At 38.3% G+C, this 13054-nt stretch overlaps 1 long non-coding RNA gene across 4 annotated transcripts in view; it reads left to right on the top strand.

The window, feature by feature from the left end:
• The first annotated feature begins 11770 nt into the window (after positions 1-11770).
• The window catches only part of LOC138756246 (uncharacterized), a 42701-nt gene continuing 41417 nt past the window's right edge, over positions 11771-13054 (top strand). For all 4 annotated transcript variants that reach the window (XR_011352902.1, XR_011352904.1, XR_011352903.1 and 1 more), the window contains exon 1: positions 11771-12195. This is a non-coding gene — a long non-coding RNA (uncharacterized lncRNA). The remainder of the gene's footprint in view (positions 12196-13054) is intronic.

The raw sequence follows: 13054 nt of genomic DNA on the forward strand, positions 1-13054 counted from the left end.
TGAAATACTGGTGATGGTTTGGTGGATGTGATATTATTGGTAGTGATCTGGCACTGGGGGTATTAATGATGGATTGTGGTATTAATATTGATGATAACATTGTGTTGTAGTTATGCACTTGATGCTGATGAAGGTGAAGGATGTGGAACCGTCAGTGTGAAGTGTCATTGAGTTACACAGAATTTCTGGCACCCAAATTCATGCCTACAATTGCTAATCACTCCTTGACTTTCCAAATGCAGATAGATCCCATCTCTGAGAATCCTCTTCAGTAAATTTGTTACCATGGATTTCAGGTTCATCGAATAAAAACATAGAAATGCTGGAGGAACTCAGCAGGTCAAACAGCATCTATAGGAGGTAAAGATATATAACCAACAATTTGGGCTGAACCCTTCTTCAAAGTTCCTTCAGCCTCATTAACATTATCCACCATCTAGTTGTCTGGTAATTTATCCCTGGATAACATTAGTGACTCCAGGAATTTAAATTTGCTCATCCTCTCCACATCTGATCCCCCAGTGATCAATGGATCATACCACTCTGGTTTTCCCTTCCTGAAGTCTCCAATCAGCTCCTTGGTTTTGGTGACAATGAGTGCGAGAATGTTGTTAGAATATTTAATCTCCCTCCTGTATACTGACTCATCGCCCCATTTTTATGCAACCCACTGCCATGGTATCAGCAGCACTCAATGTACCTGGATATATTTTAAAGCACAATTATGTGATATTGATCAAGAGCAGGAATTTAGCTGCTTTTACTCCTTTCAGCACTTGGTGCTGAACGCCATGGCAGACCTACTGATAGGAGCACAGATGATTCATCAAAATTGAGTGTTCCTGTACAGAAACATGAATTTATCAGTATATTAAAAACTCGATTATTTAATTTTTAAGAAGGCACTAACTTTGATGCTCTCTTATTAAATAAAATCTGATGATGCCAAGTGGATTTATTCCATTTGCTGACAATGGATTTTGTACGAGTCAAAGGTTTATATGCAGCAGGGTTTGTTTTCTTGATGTTGCTTAGCATTTGCTACAAAATCCTATGTGTCAACATTCCAATGAAAAAGCGAGAGAGACTTGTTTTATAAATTGAATGTTTAAGAAACAGTCTGCTTACTTTATTTCTTCTGGGTCAGGAAGTGCTCATGTCAGCACCATTGTAATTTGCAGCTGCAACATGTAAATTGTAACTCTAACCGAGAAATTATGGTACGTTTGGAAACTAATGACTCCTTGTTGTTGCCTAGAACTGGGTCATGAAGAATCAAAAAATTTTGAAAACACAAACATTGAATGACTTCAGTTATTATCACATCCAAAAATAATAGTTATCTTGTATTTAGTTGACCATATATAAATGTTTCAGATGGCTTATTTATAACTAGCTAATTTTTATTCTTTGCTTCTGTTTTTATAGTTACTATGGGTGTTAAAGAAATAAAAGCTACTGGGTGTGAGTTTGATTACAAAAAATTGTTTGGCTCTCCAAACAAGGTCAACCAAATTTTGACCTGTTCAAAAGCTATTCGGGAAGGAGAACGAGATAGAATGCAACACTTTCAAAATATCACCAGCTGAAAGAGAGGAGCTCTTGAACTTTACACATCATTCTATCCTCTTGGCCTCTGAGCAGCAATGTGGAATTAGTATAAATTAGTCCTAAGTTACGATTAGTACCATGTTGTAGATTGGCATCCTCTGGGACTCAGAATGAGACTGTCCAAGATCATTTCTTTTCAGTCTAAACATCTGTAAGCGACAGGATAGTTTCATCCCATCAATCTGGGCTGGGATCAAAGGCCAGGCAGATTAAATAACAGCATTTCTACCTTAGTATTCTTCCCAGTACACCTATGAGTCAATTTCTGTAAAATTTAGATTTAGATAGAATCAAAATATAATTCCACTAGACCAACTGACCTGCACTTATTCCATAACCCTCCAGACCTCTCCCATCCATGTATTTATCCAATTTATTCTTAAAACTTAAGAATGAGCAGCATTTACCACGTCAGATGACTGCTTGTTCGAAACTCTGAGTGAAGAAGTTCCTCCTAATATGCCCCCTAAACCTTTATCTCCTAATCCAAGTGGAAAGAGCCTACTCACCTTTAACTCCTAATAATTTTGTAAACCTCTATCAAATCTCCCCTCATTCTTCTTGCTCCAAAGAATAAACTCCTAACCTGTTTAAGCTTTCCTTGTAACTTAACATCTGAAGACCCAGCAACATCCTAGTAAATCTTATCGGCACTCTTTTGATCTTACTATTATCCTTCCTATATTTTGGCGACCAAACTTCACACAATACAGGTACTCCCCAACTTGCAACCTATGCAACTTACAACCAATTTTTTTTTAAATATAAGAAAAGATATAATATTTTCATGATTTATGTTGACAAACTATTACAGGGCATGTAAGAGCCAAAATGTGCATACTTATCTTGTTAGTTGGCGACCCGGGGTCCAAAACTTGGCACGGCCATCTTGATTCCTGTGCACATGTGTGAGTCTTCGGTTGCTGCATGCACAGTTGGTTCGCACATTGGAGTTCGGTTGGCACATGCATGGAGAGTTCATGCATTGGAGTTCGGTTAGCGCATGCATGGAGAGTTCATGTATTGGAGTTCAGTAGGTGCATGTGCGAGAGTTAAAGGTGTGAATTCAATATCGGTAGGGCACAACTGTCTCGCATGCACCAACTGAACTCCAATATGTGAACCCATTGTGCATGCGCCAACCAAAGACTCGCGTATGCACACAGGAATGAAAATGGCTGCGCCTTGCCTGTCAACCCTGGGATGCTGACTAACAAGTTCAGATGATGAAAATGATGCTAACAAGGAAAGCTCAGATGATGAAAATTTTGATTAAAAAATTTGCTTTAAGGCTTATTTACTCCACTCACGCAGGCAAAATTCTGACTTACATCCATTTCGAGATACGAATGATCCTTTGCATCCCAATTATGGTCGTAAGTCGGGGTGTACCTGTACTCCAAATTTAGCCTCACCAATGTCTTATACAACCTCAACAAAACATCCCAAATCCTGAACTCAATACTTTAATTTGCGAAGGCCAAAATGCCAAACATTTTCTTTACAACCCTGTCTACCCATGAGACAACTTTCAGGAAATTATGTACCTACTACTGACATCAGGCTCACTGGCCTGTAATTTCTTGGTTTACTTTAGGAGCCTTTTTTAAACAATGGAACAACATGAGCTACCATCCAATCTTCTGGCATGTCACCCTTGGCTAAGGATTTTAAGTATTTCTGCCAGGGCCACTACAATTTCTACACTAGTCTCCCTCAAGGTCCGAGGGAATATCATGTCAGGCCCAGGGGATTTATTAACATTTATTCACTTTAAGGCAGCAAGCACCTCCTCCTCTTTAATCTCTATATGTACCATGACACTACTGCTTGTTTCCCTTCCTTCCTTATACACTATGCCAGTTTCCTGAGTAAATACTGAGGCAAAAAAACTGTTTAACATATCCCCCATCTCATGAGGCTCCACACATATATGACCACTCTGATATTCTAAGGGACAAATTTTATCCCTTAACATGTATAAACCCCTTGGGTTTACCTTCACATTCTCTGGAAAAACAAACTCATGTCTTCTTTTTGCCTTCTTGATTTCCTTCTTAAATATTTTCTTACACCTTCTTTATCCTCCTAGTGTGACAGAGTATTTAGAGGTGGTTTAGGAGGAATTGTTAGAGCAGCTTGCACATATCTTTTTAAAACACAGAATATTTGCAGGACTCGCAGAATTCTTTTTGCAGGAGGCAACAAGGTATCGACAGCAGCTTGCCTGGGAGAGCATGTGATCTTTGCAGGCAGAGGAGAACAGTTTTGCTCTCAGAGAAGGAGAGTGTGAAACAGAGAGAGAGGAGACATAAATCAGTTCCAAAAGGACAAACTGGCAAAATTTGGAAGGCTGTCTGGTCAAAGGAGGAGACTGGTGGTGTGCAAAGTGACCTGAAAGAAAGAGGACCATCTGGAGAAGCCCGAAGGGGGAAAGTTTCATCAGCAAGACTAATTGAGAGGGAATCAGTTGTGAATGTCCTGGAAAAGGAAATCTCTCTCTGAAAACCAGCAAGAACCCTCCTGAGTGGTAACCATTTGCCTGTTAAGCACCAAAGATTAGTGAACTTTGTTAATGCTTATTTCTGTGCACAGTACAAGAATTGTCTGCAACCAGTGAGATTGGACTGTGATCCAAAAAACTTTTCTAATCTTAAATATACATTAATTACACACACCTGCGCTTAGTATTAGAGGGGGGATTAAGTAGTTAGGTACATTAATTAATAAGTTAAAGTTTAATTCTGCTTTCTTATTCAAATATAATTAAAAACAACTTTTGTTTAAGTAACCCTGTGTTGTGGTGAATATCTATTGCTGCTGGTTTTTGGGGTCCTTTGGACTCCATAACACTAGTACCTCATTTGCTCCTTGTTGCCTATACCTGGTCTATGCCTTTCTCTCTTCCTCTTTACCAGATCACCAATATCCCTTGAAAACCAGGGTTCTCTATGCCTGTTAACTTTGGCTTTAATCCTGACAGGAATATGGAAATTTTAAATTCTCAAAATTTCACCTCTGAAGGCCTTCCACTTACTGATCACATTCTTCTTTTTTTTGAAAATTTTATTTATAATTTTACAGACTTGTATTTTACAACCATCCCCTTTTATAGATCACTTTATATTGAGTGCTCTCTTTTTAACATTTCTCCCCCCCTCCCACCCTTCATCCTCCCTCCCACGCCAACATTAACAAAGACAAATATATATCAACTACTGAGAATACTAATACAACTACGTTTAAAAAAAGGGAGCGGAGTGTCGGCCAGGCCTCCAAATTATCTCCTCATTCTCAACATTTCAGGACTTGTTTGAGCCTATTTTTCACTATTTCCTTTTGAGAGAGGCCTTGGGAAGAATAATCACACTTGTGTTTCAACGTATCGCAACTATGGCTGCCATACCTTAACGAATGCCGTATCTCCCTCTTAAATTACAAGTAATTTTCTATGGGGAACACAGCTCTGCATCTCTGTGTTCCATCATACTATGTTTAGCTGGAGTCAGATTTCCAAGTAACCGTTGTGCATTTCCTGGCCACCGCCAAGGCAACTTCTACAAATTGAATTGTGTGTTTGGACAATCTTAGACTCACACCCATAATATCCCCCAACAAGAACAGCACTGGATCCTGTGGATATTCTGCCCCTGTAATTTTTCCAAAATGCCCCTTAATTTTATCCAAAAGGGCTCTCCTCGGTGCATAACCGGGTTGAATGCACAAGGGTTCCTGTTTCTAAGCCTCATCTAAAATATGATTCTGAGATTTCTGATTTTACCTTATGTAATTTCTGTGGTGTAAGGTACAAAAAATTGTATTGCATCAGCCTATATCAAGCAGTAATGACTGCCGTCATGCTGTCCTGACATAAGCCAAACCAGTATCACTCATGAATTGTTGTCTGACTCCCATCTTTGCTTGATTTATGGAGACACAGTTTTTGGCCCTCATTTTGGAACAGGAGATACATAGAACAGATGAATTTATGTGTGATCCCCTTTCGAATTAGAGCATCCATGTCACTACACAATGGCAGGGTCATAGCTGGGCGTAATTTATCCCTCAAAAGGATCTTAACTGAAGATGGTAGAAGATGGTGTTATTTGATAAATCAAATTTGTTTTTTAATTGCTCAAATGACATGAGCTGCCCCTTCTCATAACAGTCCTTGATACACCTGATCCCTTTTTGGCACCAGATGTTAAGGATCTTATACTCATGGTCATAGGAATTAATTTATTCTGGGTTAGGTGTTTTTTGGTGGACAAACCTATTTTTGAGTCAATAATCTGGTTTATTTTTTGGCATGTTTGAATTATATGCTTTAGTATAGGGTTGTCTGTTTTTGGGGTTATTGATTTAGTATCCCATTTATATATAATTTCTCCTGCTATATTCTCCCCTAGGGTAGGGCAATTTGTGTTCAAGAGGGCATCCTCTCCCCCTCAAAGAATGAGGTGATAAACTTTAACTGGGCTGCTCATGAGTATTTTTTGAAGTTTAGCGGAGTCTCATTCCTTCCAGACTATAACCCTAAGTCAGTTTCTCCATGGAGGCTCAAGCTACCTTGTTCCTCCAAAGAAACTATCTGACACATCATCTGTTAAATGTTTTAAAGAAACTCTTGGGCAATGGTATGGGGAAAGATTGAAAAAGAGATTGTAGCCTTGGCATAATGTTCCTTTTAATAAAGTTAACCCTTCCAATAAATGTAGGTCCTCCTCAGTCTTTCTAAGCAGGGGGAGATAATTCAGTTAATGTAGAGGCCCATGCACAGAGACGCAGACTGACCCACAAAATGTCCAACAAACATGGTGACCACGCAAACCTGTGGGTTTCTCAGGTGAACTTCTGTGTGGCAGGAAGATGAGGAATTCTGGCAGGAATTCCAGCCAATCCCAGGCCAGCTCCCTAATAACACTGTACCCTGATGTCAGCACCTGGAGCCCATATAAGCGTAACGGCCAGACAATAAACCATTCTCGTTTTCCAAGGCTTTGGTGTACATGTCATTCTTCTTCATGCTCGCGTAGCGCAAATGCTACATTATATAAATTTTGTAGTTTCTTGTCCACCCTCATCCTCAGATACTTAATCCCCTTTTGTGGCCACTTAAACTTACTCTCTCATTAATATTCCTCATAATTCTCTTTTGTTAGTTGCATTATTTTACTCTTAGCATAATTGATTTTGTATTCTGAAATATTACCATAGTCTTCCAGTATAGTCTGTAACCTGGTCAATGGCCTTGACAGTTCTGTCAAATATATCAACACATCGACCACAAATAAATTAATTTTGTGTTATCTTGGCCCACTCAAAATCTTTTGATGCCTGGATTATGGCAAATGGCTTCCACTAACAGTTCAATAGTCAATATGAATAGAGCTCGGGATAGTAGACAACCCTGTCTACTAGATCTGGTCAATGGAAAGGCTGTAGATATTTGTCCATTAGTGACAATTTTGATCCTGGGTTTATGATACAATGCCTTACCCCAATTTATGAATGATTGTCCCAATCTAAATTTATCCAGCACTTTCACCAAAAAATCCCACTCTAGTCTATCAAAAGCTTTTTCCGCGTCCCGTGCTTTGGCTATACGCATGTCCACCCTTAACTGCGCCAGTTGTATTTTATTAAGTAGCTTACTTATGTTGTCTGCTGATTGCCTTTTCTGCATGAACCCACCTGATCTGGATTTATTAACTTTGGTAGATACTGAGACATTTGTTTGCCAGAGCTTTGTCTATTATTTTATAATCTGTGTTCAAAAGTGAAAGTGGTCTATTGGAAGAATTACCATTGAGAAAGACTCCAGGAGAGTACAAGTCCCAGCTGTCTGTTCCACCATGTCCATGAACAGTGGTATCAAAAGTTCCTTCAATTCTGTGTAAAATTCTGAAGGGAAAACATCCTCTCCAAGAGACCTGTTAGTTTGCAGTGAGCTCTATGCTTTTACTCTTTCTTCTTCTTGGGCTCTAAATTTGATCATTCCAAATTCAACAGAAACTCCTCCATTTTATCGGAGTCATCCATTGATTCAGATTTATGTAATTGCATATAAAACTGCCTAACTGATTTGCCTATTTCTTTTGGTTTGTAAGAAATTCTATCTGCCTCTTTTTTATTGCATTGTCCTCGTGGTTTCCTCTGCCATCAACTGCCAGGTCAATACCTTATAGGCTCTTTCCCCTAGCTTATAGTACCTTTGTTTAGATCTTAATATTGCTTTTTCCATCTTATATGTTTGCATAGTATTGTACTGGAGCTTTTTGTTTATTTACATTCTATATTTTTCCACAGAGCCTGATTTTTATAACCCTTTTCTAGTTGAGTTATTTCTTGTTCCAATTCATTGATCTCCTTCATGTATTTTTATTTTAATATCTTTAGTATATCCAATTATTTGACCTCTCAGATAGGCTTTTAATGTATCCCATATCAGAAATTTGTTGGCAGTAGAGGTACAGTATGTTTCACAAAATATTTCTATTTGAGCTCTAATATAATGGTGCCACCTATAAGCCATCGTTTATTTGTCTGTCATGGCAATGGTGAAAGTCAAAGGCAAATTATCTGATAATAGCCTTCCCGTGTACTCAGTTTCTATAATTCTGCCCTCTGCTTGGCTGAGGCTAGAAACAAATCAATTATATTGTAAGAATCTTGTTGTTTTAAGTAAATGGAGTAATCCTTCTCCCTTGGATGCCATTGTCTCCAAGCATCCACCAGATTTAGCTCTTTCATGAGGGCTAGAGTTGTATTTGTGACCCTGGCTCCTGTCACTTTCTTCGCTGATTTATCCAGTATCAGATCCAGGCAAAAATTAAAATCCCCTCTAATTAAGACAATTTCCCAACCTTTTGACAAGTATAAAAAGACATTTTGAATACATCGTTCATCATCAAAAATGGGGGCATATATATTCATTAGTGTCCAGGGTTCTGAATATATTTGACAGTATACCATTATGAATCTTGCCACTGGGTCTATCACCATGTCTTCCAGCTTTTCTGGAATGTTTTTCCCTATTAAAATAGCTATTCCCCTAGCCTTGGAGTTAAAGGAGTACACAATCACATGTCTCACACAACCCCTTTTTAATTTTTTATGTTTGTTACTCTTAAGATGGGTCTCTTGTAAAAAAGCCATATCCACCTGAATTTTTAACATGTTCCAAGACTCACTTCCTCTTCACCAACCCATTTAACATATTGATATTGAAGCTTAAAAATTTAACTGTTTTATTCATTGCCCCAGTGCTCTTTTCCCAGATTGCTTCCTTTTACCTCTCTCTGAAGACAATTACTCTTCACCCAGTCCATGATCTCGTCCTTTTGCCTCTGCCGACCATACTCAAAATAAATTCTGGAATATTAAATAAAAGGTAAGAAAGAAACAAACAAATAATATACTATCTTTATACATTATCCCCCAGTACCTATTCTTCCCTTCCCCCCCAGGCATCAGCTCAATAACTTTTAGGGCCACCTCATCCTGGAGTGTGCTCATTGCACACGTCTTCCCATCTCACCACCTTCTCAATCATTCCGGAGCTTGCAACAAACATTTTCTTTTTAAAAAATTTTAACATTTTTGATAAACAAAGTGTAATATTTATTTTTTTAAATATTTATATTATTTACAACCAATTATTTACAAGGACTTTTGCCTTTCTCTCGCCATCTCCCTCAGGGTTTTTTTTGGGTGGCAACCAGAGTATTTGCATATTTTAGTGCCTCCTTGGCCTCTGTTAAAAATTTATTTCCATGCCCAGATAAAAATACCTTCAGGGTTGCTGGACACAATAAAGTAGATCCAATTCCATTATTTCTTAAGATTTTTTAACTGGGTCAAAGTCTGCACTTTTTAAAGAGCACCGTGCTTATGTCTGGGCAAAAGAGGATTTTACTCCCTTCAAATTCTGCAGGGCCACCCCTCTTGCCCCCAAAGCTATCATGAAAAGGATTTTTTTTTCCCTATCCTGGTATTTCCTGGTATTTCCTTGTATTTCATGAGTCTAATCTAGACAGAGCGAGGTCTCTGTCCCAGACCTGGCTTTGGGAAAGGGAGATCGATGAGCCCTTTCTATCTAAAGGTACCCCTCTATTCTTTCTTTCCCCAATATCTCTGGGATCCATTCCCTAAAAAGCATTATCATGTCCCTCCCTTCTCTCTCCTCTTTTACCCCAATTTATATATTATTTATTTAACTTAGATTTTCATGCCTAGTTTTTTTCTTTCTCCATTACCCAGACATCCCTGTCACTTTCCAGTCTTTCCACACTCTTCAACTCTTTCTTCTTCCATTGTCACCCTCCCTGACAATTCTCCAACAGCCTTCCTGACCTATCCCATTTCCATTGATCGGTCTTTTAAAACTTCCTTTATTCTACTTTTTGAAGCCTCCACACTCTCCATCATTTCTTTTATGTCCTTCATGAAATATTCAAATCTCTCTCTTTCTTTTTGTCCTGTTTTTCTTCTCTCTGTCAGTGGTTTCAGGCCATCTTCTTCATCTGTGTTGCTTCCCATGCTGCTGCTGCCCTGCGCCCCTACTGCTGGCTTGGAGTCATCCACAGTGCTGCTGTTCATGGGATTCACCCTGTTTTGCAGGTGGGTTGCTTTTGTGGTGTTGCTAGCATCTTTGGTCTTTTGGCATGGGGTTGATGTTGCCCATGCCTCCCTTCACTCCTCTGTTGCTCCTGGTGCCAACGCCATCTTCGGCCTTTCATTCCCTCCACACACAGGGCTCACCTTGCAGTGAAAGCATCGTCTCCTCTGTAACAGTGCCTGCACTCTTTTCCGAGTCCATCAGCGCAGGTAACCTGGCACCTCTGGGATCTCAAACGGGTGATCCAAGTAGTCCATCTGCTTACGGGGTGGGTCGTGACTCCATCCTCTTCTTTGCCACCCCCCAGATACCTCAGGCAGGCTCCACCATCTTCACCAGCATGAGGCTGCTGCTCTTGATCATGGAGTCGGGATTTATTTTAAGGTAGTCTTCTTATCCTTCTTCTCCATTGGTTTAATGTTTATTTGCTTCTTGTTTTTTTTCACTTTTGAAACTTTTTTGGCCTTTTTTTTCTTGGATTCACTTTGTATTCCATGGAGCTCTGTTTTTTTGCTCTTACACTCTATTCAACATCACGTGACTCCTACTGAACACATCCTTACCAGAAAACAACATATCCCAATCCACTCTTCCTAGATCCTTTCTCAATTCCAAAAAAATTGGCTTTCTCCAATTTAGTTCTCTGAAGAATGCACACGCAAGCTTAACGATGTTAAAATTTACACACTTGCTGATATCCTGTGGCTTTGTCCTTGCACAGCAATGTAAATCAGAATTTAAGAACAGGTATATGGAGATATGATGGAAAACATGTACCTCCCTGACAGTGCAAACATCTTCATTTTTTAAAACAAATTAGGAGAAATCTGTAAACATTGGTTAGAAATCCAAACTTCAAAGAATTCTCAGTGTTACCAGCAATATTTAAATTTGAATATAGATTGAAGATTGTCATGTGATTTCAAACTCTTTAGTCCACAAAACCTCTATTCTTTTTTGTGAATAAAGTGTCTGTTAGCACTGGAGGAGTCAATTTCAATCTACCGGAATTACCACCACTGTAACTTTGCCAGTTTCCAGCAAAGTATAGAATTTCAGATACTTTTCATTTCATTTTAGTTATGTTTTTCTTCATTAAACTTTCATTTTAACAGCCATTCTTGCCGGTATATTTTATTAAGGGGCTGTATAGGGTTACATGGCTAGAGAATAATTGGAATCAGGTTCAAGTTGCTCCGGTGGAATTCTTACTTTGTTCCACTGGAATCAAATTGAAATGAATCAGATTTGTGATGAGGACAAATCACTGACTTCACAAAAGGGACACAGTGATGTCAATGTAATCTTTCTAAATTTAATCAGCTTGATGTAAATGACATGGAATATTATGACATGTTCACTAACTGTCAACTAGTTCAACTTACATAACACTGTTGAGTTTATTGTGTCTGAAATATTAACAATGATGCAGTTTGGTGAGTGTGTGTGTGTGTGTGTGTGTGTGTGTGTGTGTGTGTGTGTGTGTGTGTGTGTGTGTGTGTGTGTGTGTGTGTGTGTGTGTGTGTGTGTGTGTGTGTGTGTGTGTGTGTGTGTGTGTGTACGCGCTCATTGGTTTCAACAAGTCAGTGGAAAATTTTATTTAATTATTTGTGATTTAGCAAGTAAACCGTCAGTAATGAAAAGAAAACACAAGGCCCCTAATGGCCCCACTGGTAATAGTTTGCAGTTGATCTGAATGGAGCAATAGGCTACCAGTTCCGGCACTGATGGATGACTTCAACAAGAAGGACATAAATACAGAAAGAGATGGAAGTAATCAGGAGGTTAGGCTGCATCCATGGAGGGAGAAGCAGATCGAAATTTCAAGTCATTGAACTACAGTAATGTTAGTCTGGCCTTCCAATAGTGCTATCAAATAAAATAATTGTTAAAAAAAAGATATTCTGGAAGATGACTTCAAGAAAGGATGACAGAAGGAGAAGATAATGAAAAGAACTGACTCAGTAAAATTTCTTGTTTATTTTTATTAAGTGACAACATTGTTTAACGGGTTTAATGTATCTTATAGATTGAACTTCAAATAAATAGGGAAGGAGGTGAGGGAGGGAAGGGAGGGGGAAAAAGGGGGAGAAAACGACACTGTATATTTAAGAAGAAAAATGTCTGTATGTATCTTGGTCAATAAGGTTTATAGTGTGAAAAATAAAAAATTTAAAATAAAAAAGGGAAGCCACAGATTCTGATAGGCATTCAACAATCTGGGCCTGATGTCATTGCATAAAGAATGTGAAAATCAAAAAATATACAGCAGAAATAAATAGAATAAAATCAAAGAGAGAAAAAATAAAGTAAGAAAATCTAAAACTACACAGAAAATGAAAATAAAATAACATCAGCTAGTGTCTGTGAAAAGAGACCCATTTGTATTATCTATATAAAGAAAATGTTGACAATATGACAGTGAAAGGATAAACTTATTTCATAAAAGATTCTATAACAAAAAAACAGGAAAAACAATATGGCGAAATAGGAAATAATCACTTGAAATAACTTTCAGGGATTGGACAAGACTGGAAATGCTAGGACCAGAAAAATGAGGAAATCAAAAAATATTGGAGTGAGAGAAATAAAAATAAAAGCTTATAAAGAGATTCAATAACATTATTGATGAGGAGGTATTTCTACCAGTAAGAAACCTAAGATTGTGGATGTTGAAGAGATGACAAATCCTAATGTGAAGTAAAGGAATAGGCTTTATGAGAAAAAATTGACAGATAACGTGAAAAGTTATGGAAGTTGAAGCAGAGTGACTATAATAGCCATCAGTACTAATAAGCATACTTGGAAGATTAAGGGAATTGA

This window comes from Narcine bancroftii, chromosome 3 (genome assembly GCF_036971445.1).
Source record: "Narcine bancroftii isolate sNarBan1 chromosome 3, sNarBan1.hap1, whole genome shotgun sequence".
In the NCBI taxonomy this organism is placed as follows: Eukaryota; Metazoa; Chordata; class Chondrichthyes; order Torpediniformes; family Narcinidae; genus Narcine; species Narcine bancroftii.